This window comes from Garra rufa, chromosome 25 (genome assembly GCF_049309525.1).
Source record: "Garra rufa chromosome 25, GarRuf1.0, whole genome shotgun sequence".
Taxonomy (NCBI): Eukaryota; Metazoa; Chordata; class Actinopteri; order Cypriniformes; family Cyprinidae; genus Garra; species Garra rufa.
Genome location: NC_133385.1, coordinates 34,549,624 through 34,562,765, shown reverse-complemented (window position 1 = coordinate 34,562,765; position 13,142 = coordinate 34,549,624).

The window sequence follows — 13,142 nt, the reverse complement described above, 5'->3', positions numbered from 1 at the left end:
AAAAGTATCTGTATTTGTATTCGAGTAAAATTCAAAATATTATTCTTTAAGTATTGTATTCTTTAATTATATCCATTATAATAATTATGTATATGCAATATTGGTTGATGTTTTTGAACATGTAACAAGGAACGCCATTGAAAAGAAAATAACATAACAGCCATTACCTCATCCATGGTTAAACCAACAACTAATAAAATACCATTGTGAACATTATGAACCCCACCACCACCCATCCCTGTTGGAGGACGCTGAACAGACAGAATAAAAACAAATAATACTTAAAAGAACTGTTCTTCTTCTGAATGAACTTCTTTCCCCTGGCGTCTGCCGTTGCTAAGCAACCATGACCTGATCTCTCAATGAAGACTCGGAAGCTTCAGCAAGGCATAAATGGATTTCCAGCATGAAAAATCGCTTGCAGTAGCTCTGCTATTAAATTTATTTTAAAATGGTTATTCCTGTACAGATATGATAAGCTATTCCTCCAACTCGGCTGTTTTTCAATGTTAAGGAAAAGGGTGAAGCTGATTGGTTGGTTCTGGTCACATGACCTGCGCTGCGCTTGTGGCATTCTGAAAAGTTGAGATGTATTTATCTAGATGCGGCGCGGACGCGCCCTGAAAAAACGAGCGCGTAGCACCGTGTCCGCGTCGCTTCCATTATGAGCGCGCATACTGCGCGTCTACATGTGAAACAACGAATTTGAGTGCGCATGTGAACGGTGTTGTGCCGAATTCTGACCCCCGCCAGATTACTACCCCCCTAGTATTGGTAGGTTTAGGGTTAGGTGTGGGGGAGGGGTTAGGATTAGGGGTGGGGTTAGGATTAGGCAATCAGGTAGCGCTTTCAACGAGAGGGGGTCATAATTTGGCAGGGGTCGAAAAAAGGCACAACAACGGCCCCTAATGGAATAATCTCCCGATCAAACTCTGCTTCCCAAAAGCTATAAACTGCCTCCAGAACCCAGTTAAGGTACAAAAATCTATTCAACAAAAATAGTGATGCAGTGAAGTCTTTTTTCGCTCAGCCGAGTCTTCTCTGTTGCTGTGTGGAGCAGCCTGTGACAGTCACCTCTTTTAACCCCACGCGGGCATGCACTGACTGCGGTCTCATGAGGAAATACAGCTTTTTGATATAAAGTTTTTCTTGTTCCCGAATACAAATATTTTTAAAAGTATTTGTTCGAAATAAGTATTCGTAAAAAACACGCTATTTGAGCCTTTCCGAATACCGTATTAGGGTTCGGCTCCACCCCTAATATATATATATATATATTAGGGCTGTCAAATGATTAATCACGATTAATCATATCCAAAATAAAAGTTTATGTTTACATGCTAAATGTGTGTTTACTGTGTATATTTATTATGTATATATAAATACACACACATACATGTATATTAAAGAAAAATGTTTTAGATCTATATAGAAAATATTTATAATCCTAACTTAAATAGAAGTATAACTATTCATAGATATAAATATTTTTTGAAATCTATACATGTTTGTGTGTGTATTTATATATACATAATATATATACACAATAATGCCACATTTAGTATGTAAACATAAACTTTTATTTCGGTTGTGATTAATCGTGATTAATCATTTGACAGCCCTAATATATATATATATATATATATATATTAGGGGTGGAACGGTTCACAGAAGTCACGGTTCGGTTCGTACCTCGGTTCAGACGTCACGGTTCGGTATGATTTCGGTACAGTGGAGGGAAAAGCAAAACAAAAATGCAGAAGGCAATTAGATGTATTTCCACTCACATACCCAGCAACAACCGCTGAACAACGGCAACACACAGTCCTCGTCTTTTCCACCACTCTCTCGCCTGTACTACTGTAACTGACTGGAAAAGCAAAGTTTTCCCAAACTTGCGATCTAAGGGGCCGTTCGCTTTCTTCCTGATCAACAAAGCGCTCTGGCGCTTGCGCTCCGGAAGCGTCTGCCGTTTCTAAGCAACCATCAGCTGCGCTCTAGCTCCAAGCCTATGCGTCTCCATGCATTGTTTCTTCTATTAGCGTCAAAATAATGGTGGCTTGACAAATCAAAGTTCAGGAAATCCCTGGACCACAATGATGGACCGTCGAGCTGACAAAAAATTGCAGAGTGCCAGAGAATGTAGACGGGCTCTGATAGACCGCATACATAGGCGGAGCTCGGCTGCATCGATGCCAATCAGAGCTTCAGAGCTAAAGCAGGGCTAAATATTAGCTGTCCCTAAAGAACCCGCGTATCTAACAGTAGTTCCACATTACATTAATTATTTTGCAGGCAAGTTTTTTTTTTATTTTCATACCGTGTATTCTCCGTTTAAATTCATGCACCGAACCGTGACCCCCGTACCGATTCGGTTCGAAACGAATACATGTACCGTTCCACCCCTAATATATATATATATATATATATATATATATATATATTATCTTATATATGATATATCTGATAAATACTTAAATGTGAATCTTGAATAAAAGCTTTCTAAACAATAACTATAACGCAGGACTCTGGGAAGCGTGTAAGATCCAGATGCGAGCTTTATTAAACACAGCGTAGTCAAGACAGGCAGGGTCAAAACACCAAACAAACAGTGACACAAAGGCAAGACAAAAGCGTAATCCAGAAATCAGTCAGAACGTCAAAATCCAGTGAGCAGTCCGAAAGTAACAAATAAACAAGGCTATGAAACAAGGCAAAAACTATGGCAATGAAACAGAACAAAACAATGGCAAACTATGACAAGAAACCAAACCGTGAAAGAACAAGGCAAGAAAATCAGAGAAACGCTTAGTAGAGTCCGCACAGCAAAACAGTACTTCGCGAAGCCTGTTTGGTTTAGGCCCTGCTTAAGTGGCCACCAAACAGGAAGTTACCAAGGAGGCAGCAGAGGGAGCAGCAACAGTGCATGTGCAGTGCATGGGTAAGGGCTCTCTCTGCTGGCTTGGCATTACAGTAACATACTCCCTATTTGTTGTGTTTGTTTTTATACAGTAATTGATTGATTAAATGTACTTTGATAGTAAAAGTGACTACAAATGCAGGCTTTTGTCACCACCGTCAGATGTGTCAAGTCTGTTAGATCTATGTTACTGTCCCTATGTCACTGTTTTGGGTTTTGTTTCATGTTCATGTTTTCATGTCTTTAATTTTGTAGTTTAGTCATGTTGTCTTGGTTTGTCATGTGGTTCCCTTGCCCTTATGTATTCCTAGGTGTGTTCGACTTGAACCGCGGCTACAGACAGCAGTCAACGAGATCAACCTGTTGCAGTCATTGGTGGAGTTGACAATGCACATGTCAAGTTGAACACTTTCTGCTCTCGGAAGTGACACTCAAGTGGTGTTTGCATACTCTATCACAGATGAAGTGAATAAAATGCAATATTTGACAAATACATAGACATTTCAAAATGTTTTTCATGAGCAACAGAAGCACTTTTTATATACTGCTTAATACAGCGCCATCTGTTCAAGAATAAAGTTCAACATAATCACATACTATTTAAGTGGGGGTATATATATATATATATATGCTTTCATCCATGTTTTATGATAAACGTGACTTAATATAACATTGCGACTACAGTACAAAATTTCTATCCGGCATGCACTGCTTCAAGTCAGAATTTGATCGATCTGCGCAGCGCTGCGAAAAGTCGAACACACCTACTGTTATTGGTTCCTTTGTTCTATGTGTGTTAGTTCTGATTGTCTAAGTCATGTGTTTTGTTCATAAGTCATTGGTTGGATTGTGTCATGTGACCTGTATTGTTTAGTATTTATAGGCCTCATGTTGCCATTGCCTTTTGTCAATCATTATATATAATAGGAAAACATGAGTCTGGACTTTGTGTTGAATGTGATCTTCCTGAAATAGTTGAACATATTTTAATATGTAAAAATTACAACTTACAGAAGCACTTCATTTAGAAATTTTTCAAGTCAATCCTTGTTTTTTTATGCTCATGCAATCAATATTGCACTCTGTTTTGTTTTTAGTTTTATTTAGTTCTAATTGTGATCACAGCCTACAATGTCTGCCACGGTAATGTTTACATCGTCCAATTATTTTTTAAAGAGAGAAAGAATGAGTGAGTGAGTGTTTCGTTATTTATGTGTGTGTGTGTGTGTGTGTGTGTGTGTGTGTGTGTGTGTGTGTGTGTGTGTGTGTGTGTGTGTGTGTTTGTGCATAGCAGACTAGTATTATTGTGACATAAACTTGTACACATTTTACTAGCTAAACATTTTCAAATCTATAATGCCAGACTAAAATATTTTGAAATTTTGAAATATTGGATTGAAATGTTGTAGGATGTGAGGATGTTTTTATGCTACATAATAGAAAATAGAATATGATGTAATATGAATGTTTACAGTGTAACATGATGAATGTTTACAGAGAGTAAGAATGTTTAGGCTGGTGTTTACTGTTAAATAATCTGCTCGGAATGAGCCAAAATCAACCAATTGTTGATATAGTTGAGTATGCGGATGCCCTGGAGTCATAGAGGAGCCAGAGCTGCATCCACACACTTCGTGAAAGTACAGGGTGAGAGTGCAAGGCCGAAAGGAAGAACCCGATATTGGTAAGCTTCGCCCCTGAAAGCAAACCTCAGGAATTTCCTGTGTTGAGGAAAGATGGAGACATGGAAGTAGGTGTCTTTTAGATCTATTGTCACAAACCAGTCCTCGGACATGATCTGTGACACAACCTGCTTGACAGTCAAAGCTCTGTTTCTGTGCCTCTCGGAAAGAGGAGCTGGTATGCGTGGAGGTTGATTGCATGTTAATCGCACAGTCAAAAAAGCTGCTGTTCTTTGCTGGGACAAGAGTATCTATAAGCGGGAACAGTAACATGCAAACTGTGTTTGCACTGACAGCCAAGAATGCTTATTCTCTCCCAAAAATTGAGGAATGCCTTTATGTTCTTGGTGGAGATTGTGTCTTCTCTACCCTAGACCTCCAGTCTAGGTACTGGCAAATTACAGTAGATGAAATGGACAGAGCAAAGAAGGCCTTCTTCACTTGCTGTGGCTCTTTATGTATACTCTCGCATGCCCTTCGGATTGTGCAATGCTCCAAGCACTTTCCAAAGGACAATAAAGCTTGTTCTTTGAAGACTTCAGTGGGAAACTCTTCAGATTTACTTGGATGACAACCTGGTTAAAACATCCTGGGTAAAAGGGTCGATGATAGCCTTGATCGATGCTGTATTCTAGGGCTGCACGATTAATCGTTTTTAAACCGAAATCGCGATTTGAAAGAGTGCGATTTTCAAATCGCAAGAGCTGCGATTATTTCGATTGATTATCAAATGTGGTAACAAGCATATAAGTCGTTTTTGACAGGCCGCTTCATGTGCATATTACGTCTTCATGCTTATATTACGGTTGATACCAATAGGGGGCAATTTAACACTGCATGTAGAGACATGCACGGGACGTATTTTTCAGTCCCGCTCCCACAGAAATATGTTATCTCGTTCCCGCCTCGACATTATTTTTTTGTCCTGCTCCTGCCCGCAAAAGCCCGCATATAGATTTTTTCAGTACACCAATTGAGTTTACATGAAACAGTTCTGTAACATCTTGTAAGTTTCACAAAACCCCAACGATCATAAACAATCATTCACAAACCACTGTTATTCTTAACAGAAAAGCAAGTATGAGCTACTGCGTGCATCCATGGCAGAATGCAAGCAGAGCTCCTTTAAAGCTGACATCTCAGTTCATACGTGATCTCATAAAGCTCTAACACAATGAATATTATGCACAATGAATCTTTCACAATGTCTACACTTTGTGTGTTTTAACTCGTGAGCACGCAATATTCAGCACTGTGCAAGAATTTTTGAGCAGTGAGTGGATTTTAACTTAAACACCTCTGATGATGACTGCCTATCCTTGTGCTTACTAATCATAGTTGTAAGTTGTATACTAGTTGTTCTTGCTGCTTTTGTGCAATAGATGAATAAGAATGTTTTGTTTTTTAGATATTTTATGTTTAGATATTTCTATTTTGTGGGAGTCCCACGAATCATTTTATTTTCCTGCATCCCGCACTTGCCCATCATTCATCCCACGCTGCATTCGGTTGCGTCGGGTCCCGCTGTACTCCCGTTGGAGTGCAGGTCTCTACTGCATGTGCTGAGCAAATAATGTTAACGCCATTTGGAAAAGATGAGCGGGAGCAGCGGCTCAACTTCCCAACAAAGTGTCTCTTGGTTTACATTGTGTCTAATTGTTTACAGTGTGTTTGGGTTCCAAAGTTTAAGATTTTAATTAAATTTTATTATAATATATATTTGTATTATATTTTTATTATATAATTTTAATTGTTAATTTTATTTTATTTAAGATACTGTAGTTATTTTCTTAATTTGACTTGACAACTGATAACTTTATTTAAAAAATGGCAACAATGTTTAAGAGGTTTTAAATAAACAGTAGCAGTGTAGCATACTTTGTGATTATGCTTGGTCTTTCTTTGATGCTGTTAAAACCACCATATCAAACCTGTAGCTCTTTTATGAAATTGTAGTAAATAGCATTTTAAATCGCAAATCGCAATTTTGATCAGAAAAATCGCAATTAGATTTTTTCTCTAAATCGTGCAGCCCTACTGTATTCCAGCGCCTTTTCAGTAAGGGATTAAAGCTAAAGCCATTCAAGTGTCACCTGCCTAAAGAAAAAACAGTGGCTAGGGTATATGGCCCAACCCGTCTTTAATTAGTAATGTAGAAGCTACGTTTGCTGCATGGTGAAAGAAAAAAAATAATGCTATATGTAAGTTATCTGTTTACTCACGTGTGTATGTCGACATGTGCAGTGTGGCTGTACAGACATATTTCGCTTCACCTTTACTTAGTTAACTGATGTAGTCTATGCAACACAATGACATATTGGGTTATCAGAGAGTGAATCCTTAAGTAAATGTATTCAATATGTATTCTAAATGGATTATAGTCTAGAAAGTGTGCAATAGACACTCCCGTTACAATCACTGGAAAGCTGTCACTCATCTTACTGTAGTTTATCGGAATATCACAAAGTTAATAAAAAGTAAAAAAAAAAAAAAAAAACTTTACAGTGCACAATTAATCTCTTATTTACATCATGCCTACACTTTCTTTCTTTTAATGAGACAGTTCGCGAATGTGTAGAAATAAGCAGAACTGAAAACTGGCACTTTGGGTGGTGAGTGGATTGTAACTTAGCTACCTCCGATTGGCCACTGCGATCATGAAATCAACATATATGAAATCAACATATATGTTTGTGATTGGCTATTGCTGAACGCTATAAAAATGCGCTTCTCCACACGCATATAACCAGTGGATAAGTCCTGAACCGCAGTTAAAAATTATTTTTGTGATGGTGTTTTTGTCACAGATCTAACAGTTAACAGGCAGCATTCCAGTCTATCCGTTCAGCATGTCAACATTTTAAAAACTAGGTACACTGAGGTATAGGCTGGCCTGCTATGTATTTTATGTCTGATGGGAAGAACAAGACCGGTACCATTCTTCAAAGCACATAGAGGGATTCAGTGTTTAATTAGATAGTTATTTAATTTATATATATTTAGTGTAGGCCTACTTATTTTTTTTATTTTTTTTTATTCAGATGCTGATGCGTGATAATTTGAGTATATGTGAATACAGTTTGTTGTTGCTCTGTATGTTGCTGTTTGCACATTAAACTAAAACATTTGCTTGTATTTTTTATGTATAATCACAGATACTTGTGCATTTTATTTTTTATTTTAAACTCATTTATTATTCTAATTGTATCAGTTAACAGTTAATGTTCGGATAATGAGCAGCGGTTGTCGGCCAGGAAAATTAACCGAAATGAGCATCCCTAGTTGCAAACAAACTTATAGCAAAATTTTGGATGTTGTTTCAGGGCTGGCATCATCAGAGGTCCTCTGAAGGGTTGGCATCATTTCTTCTTGGGTATTCTGAATCCTGACTGAAGCTTTTGTAATTCCTAGTTACCAAAGGATGTCAATCCCATGGAAAAAAAACAGAGATACAAATAGAGAAATAATTAGCTTAGCTGCTGTTCAAACCAAGCTAAAGAATGTTAATGTGCATTTGATCAGATGTGACTTAAAGGTGCCATAGAATGGAAAACTGTGTTTACCTTGGCATAGTTAAATAATAACAGTTCAGTACATGGACATGACATACCATGAGTCTCAAAACACCATAGTTTCCTCCTTCTTATATAAATCTAATGTTTGCAAAAGACCACAGAAAAATAGGTCGATTCCAACATAACACTGACTGTTACACAATAGTCCCGGGATCGTTAATAGTTACGCCCCCAACATTTACATCGCCCAATCATCGGTAAAGTCAGCACATCAGTAAAACAAGGCAAGCCACTGATTTTCACTTACCACATAAACAGAGAGATGACTGCGCTGATGATGGTGAATGACGGAGAAATAACTGCGCTGATGATGGCGAATGATTTACATATCCCGAGTATCACTGACAAGCAGCTGAACTTGTGTGGTAAGGAAGCACTCCCTCTGCATTTATAACTTTACACAGAGCAAATGCGATCACAGTAATGAGACTAAAATGTCGGCTATTCAAAACGGCAGATTCAACAAACCGCATATTAAAAGCGGCTAGAGCTCCTAATTAAATATATATTTTTATCAATGTGCCAGCTATAGAGATGAGCAGCTCTGCCCTTTCTCATGCCATATACCTTCTATGTAGATATCAGAGAACAATTTAAAATATTGTATAAATGCATTCTATGGCACCTTTAAGTATGAGATACATTATGTGAATGCTTGGCAAAAGAGATATGTCTTTAATCTAGATTTAAACAGAGAGAGTGTGTTTGAACCCTGAACGTGATCAGGAAGGCTATTCCAGAGTTTGGGAGCCAAATGCTAAAATGCTCTTCTCCTTTAGTGTACTTTGCTATCCTAGGTACTACCAAAAGTCCAGAGTTTTGCAACCTTGGAGATGATGGATTGTAGCATGGTAGAAGATTAGTTAGGTATGCAGGAGCTAAACCATTAAGGGCTTTATATGTAAGTAGTAATAATTTTATTTTGATACAGAACCTAATAGGTAGCCAGTGCAGAGACTGTAAAATTGGGGTAATATGATCATATTTTCTTGACCTGGTAAGAACTCTAGCACCTAGCAGTGCATTACAATAGTTCTGTCTAGAGGTCATGAATGCAACTAATTTTTCTGTATCAGAAACAGGTAACATGTTCCGTAGCTTGCCAATGTTGTTTTCGTAACCAGGGAAATCTGATTTTCAAAAGAGTTGCTGTCTAATATAACACCCAGAATTTTGACTGTAGAGGAAGTAACAGGACATCCGTCTAGTTGCGAATTGTAATTCAAGAGATTCTGTGTACCGTTTTTTGGTCCAATTAGACCAAGTGGGGCAAGCTTCAAAATGACCAAGGGCACCTATGTATCAGATCCACATAGATATATTAGGCACATTTCCTGTGTCTAGTTCAGGAAACAAGTACGTTCTTATCATTACTGACCTGTTCACTCGATGGGTGAAAGCCTTTTACTGTGCCAGACCAAGGGGCGGAAACTACAGCCAAGACACTCATCTATTCATCTCCAGTTCATCTCCAGATTTGGTGCACCACTTGAACTGCATACAGGCATACAGGAAAGTATTATTCAGAAATGTTTGCAGTCTCTTGCAGATCTCAAAGACAAGGACAATCCCTTACCATCCTACCTTCAGTGGGCAAGTTAAGAGGTTCAATCGAACACTCTTTCAGATTATTTGATGCTACTTGTACCAGAATCAGAAAAACTAGAATGAGCATCGTCTTCTCCTTACATCAGCGTACTGTAGCTCCCAGGATGCAGTTCACTAGTTCGCTTTTGCATATAATAAACAGCGTAAAAGTTAAGCGTGTTTGGCATGCTGTCCGGGAGAGGGCTCCGAGCTCGGTAGTCATTCCCGAGCCCGGGGCACTCCCCCTGCCCAGGGAGAGGGGTCCGAGCTCGGCCTTTGGCCCGAACCCAATAGCGCTCCCCCAGCTGGAGGTGTGGAGAAAATAAAAGGGGGGGTGGGAGGGATGCTGACATCAGAGATAGCTGAAGGTAGGACTGCTTGGTTATTTAAAGGGACTGTAGTAATTGGATAGGGAGAGTGATCGGATAGGGAGTGATTGCTGATGATGAATTGGCCGTGTTAATTATCTGCGCGAGCTCCTCCTGAAATTCGTTAATGAAACGTCACTTAGTGGATTCACACCAAACAGGCTCATGCTTGGAAAGGAAGTTTACCAACCTCAGGATCTGTGGTTCGGTATAGCACAGCAAAAGTCAGTTTGGAAGTTCCAGATTTTCTGTACAACTTGGCAAAAGGATGGAGATACACACATGATGTTGGCAGGGAAGTCCTCTAAATCAGGGATTCTCAACCGGTGGGCCACAGTGATCCTCCAGGTGGGCCGCGAGATGGCTTAAACTTAATTTAAATATTATCCTAAAATGATCAAAGCATGCCTCTTTCGTGTTATGTGACTGATTGCTTTGGACTCGGCGCAGCAAGCCTCATCGCACAGTTAAATACAGACTGAACGGCGGCTCAAAACTTCCAACTGATGCACGCAAGCGTCATCAGAGACCTGCAAGGGACCAGAATATGTGAGCGGATTTAATAATCACTCCACTCCGGGTTCATTATTTCCCGCTCCCGCTCCACTCCTCGCTCACTGATATCAGAAACACCACTCAGCGTCAAAAAAAAAAAAAAAAAAATCAGTATGTTTGAAATATAACAGTCCTGTTCATAACATGTATTCAAATAAAAAAAAATAAATAAATAAAATAACAGGAGAGTTTGGAACACTACTGTGCAAACTTTATTCCTACCACATGCCAAGCTAATAACATTGTCAGCATTAAAGAGTATAATTTCTGCTTTTTGCAGTGCAAAGTTTGTAATTGTCACACCCTCAGCACGTTCCCTCAGTCCCAATCACCGTGATCCATCACAAACCAGCCAATCCCCACTGCACCACGCCCGTGAACCATCACCAGAGTTCTAATCACCCACACCTGGAACTGCAATCACCACTCCCTTTATATACTCACCTCTGTCATTCACTCACCGGCTGGAATCAAAGTTACATGGACACCTCTCTGTGGATCTTCTCCTCCTTCTCTCGATTCTCCTGTGCTCTTCAAGGACTGCATCTGGGTGAACCTGTGAAACACATATTACCCACTTTAAGGGAAGTGACTGTTGCTCTTGCTGACGATTGCCTATGAACTTATGTTTACCTGTTTGGACTGTGTTTGAAGACTCGGATACCGAAGTCTATACTCACCTGTTTTCACCTGTTTGAAGTGTGCACGTCTGTTAATAAATACCTTGAAATATACTTACCTTCTCCTTGTGTGTGTGGACGTGACAGTAATGAAAATAACAATACATTTTCATCGTAGTTAATTCTGCTCATTCGAAATCGGATACCATTACATTTGTTTTAATGCATTATTGACAGAGCGATTGTGTGTGAATAAGTGTTGTTCACCTAAAAATACTACAAACTAATTCCTTGTGAACTATAATTTACCGCTCATGTCTATTGCCGTGATAATGAAACAAACCCTCGCGCTAATGTGAAGGTAAAGACGATCAGAGTAATAGTAACTTGCGCGTAATGTATGACACACCTATATCGGAGTCTTGGCATGCATAATGCTGCGTTCACACCAAACGCGAATATGCGTCTAAATTCGCGCCTGCCGCGTCTAGTTATACGCGTGACCACTTTGTGTTCATTCGCGCGTCAAAACAAAAGTTTGAAGCGAAATTTACGCGTCACGCGCGTCAGAGGCGAAAGTTTCAAACCCCGTTGGCGGCCATCTTTTTACAAGATGTCTGTTGTTGATCGGTCATTTATCGAGAGAGTCACCGCTCTGTATTTGCTCTGGAGAGCAGAACAGCGGCGTAGGGATCATCGTCGCCGTATTTGGGTCCACCAGACCCTTCGGAGGCGAACCCAGTTCGGCGAGTTTCATCACTTGCTCCAGGAGCTGCGCCTGGATGACGGCTGCTTTCAGCGGTACTTCCGCCTGTCCCGCGCCCAGTTCGATGACCTGCTGTCCCGCATCGGAGCGAGGGGATTTCAGGAGCGGTGGAACTTCCCTCTGTGCGTTGGAGCAGTATATGTGTTATGGGTTGACGTGCAGGATGAGACGAGACGAGACGATATACACAATAAACACTATTTAATATAATTCTCAAAGATGAACAAGGCAGGAACAGGCATGAACACAGATGATAGTCCTCACACGAGTTACATAGAACATTAACAAAGACCGACAGTGCTCTGGACAGAAAGACAGACTTATAAAGGGTGACTGGATAATAAAGCACAGGTGACACAGATGATCAATAATGACACACAGGTGACGGGGATTTCACACAAACGATGGGCTAAACCAAATGACACAGATCAACAGGGGGAGACAACGGGCGAAACCAAAGACATAAACAGACAGAACTGTGACATTACGCCCCCCTCCGAATAGGCGCGACCTCGCGCCGTAGAAAAAGAAAAACAAAACAGAAAAGAGGGGCGAAAAAAAAAACAGAAAATGTCCATGGAGGCTTCGGCGGAGGACGCCACCCCAGGAGGGGGACCAAAACAAAAGTCCAAGTGACAGACAGGACAGTCCAAGGGGGCGACGACAGTGGGAGGAGCCAGGGAGGACACAGGAGGAATCCGGGGCAGGAGGAACAGACCCAGACCGCAGCCATGATGACGGCCCACTGTGGAGCCGACGGAGGGAGGAGCCATGGTGGAAGAAGGGATGCCGACTCCATGGGGCCGACCGACAGAGGCGAAGCAGGTGGCGGAGGAGCCCGAGGCGGAGACGGAGAGCCGATGATCCGGGGTGACGCCGAGGATCCGGAGGGCCAAGGTGGAATAGGCTCTGGCGCCCGAGGCGGAGGCGGAGTCCCGGAGATCCGCGGCGGAGCCGGAGCGACAGAGGATGGAGGCTGTGCCCGCAGGAAGGAGGAGTCCCAAGGAGCCGGTGGGACGGCGCGACGAGGCACAGCCGGAGGAGCAGAGTCCTGAGGTGACGATGGGGT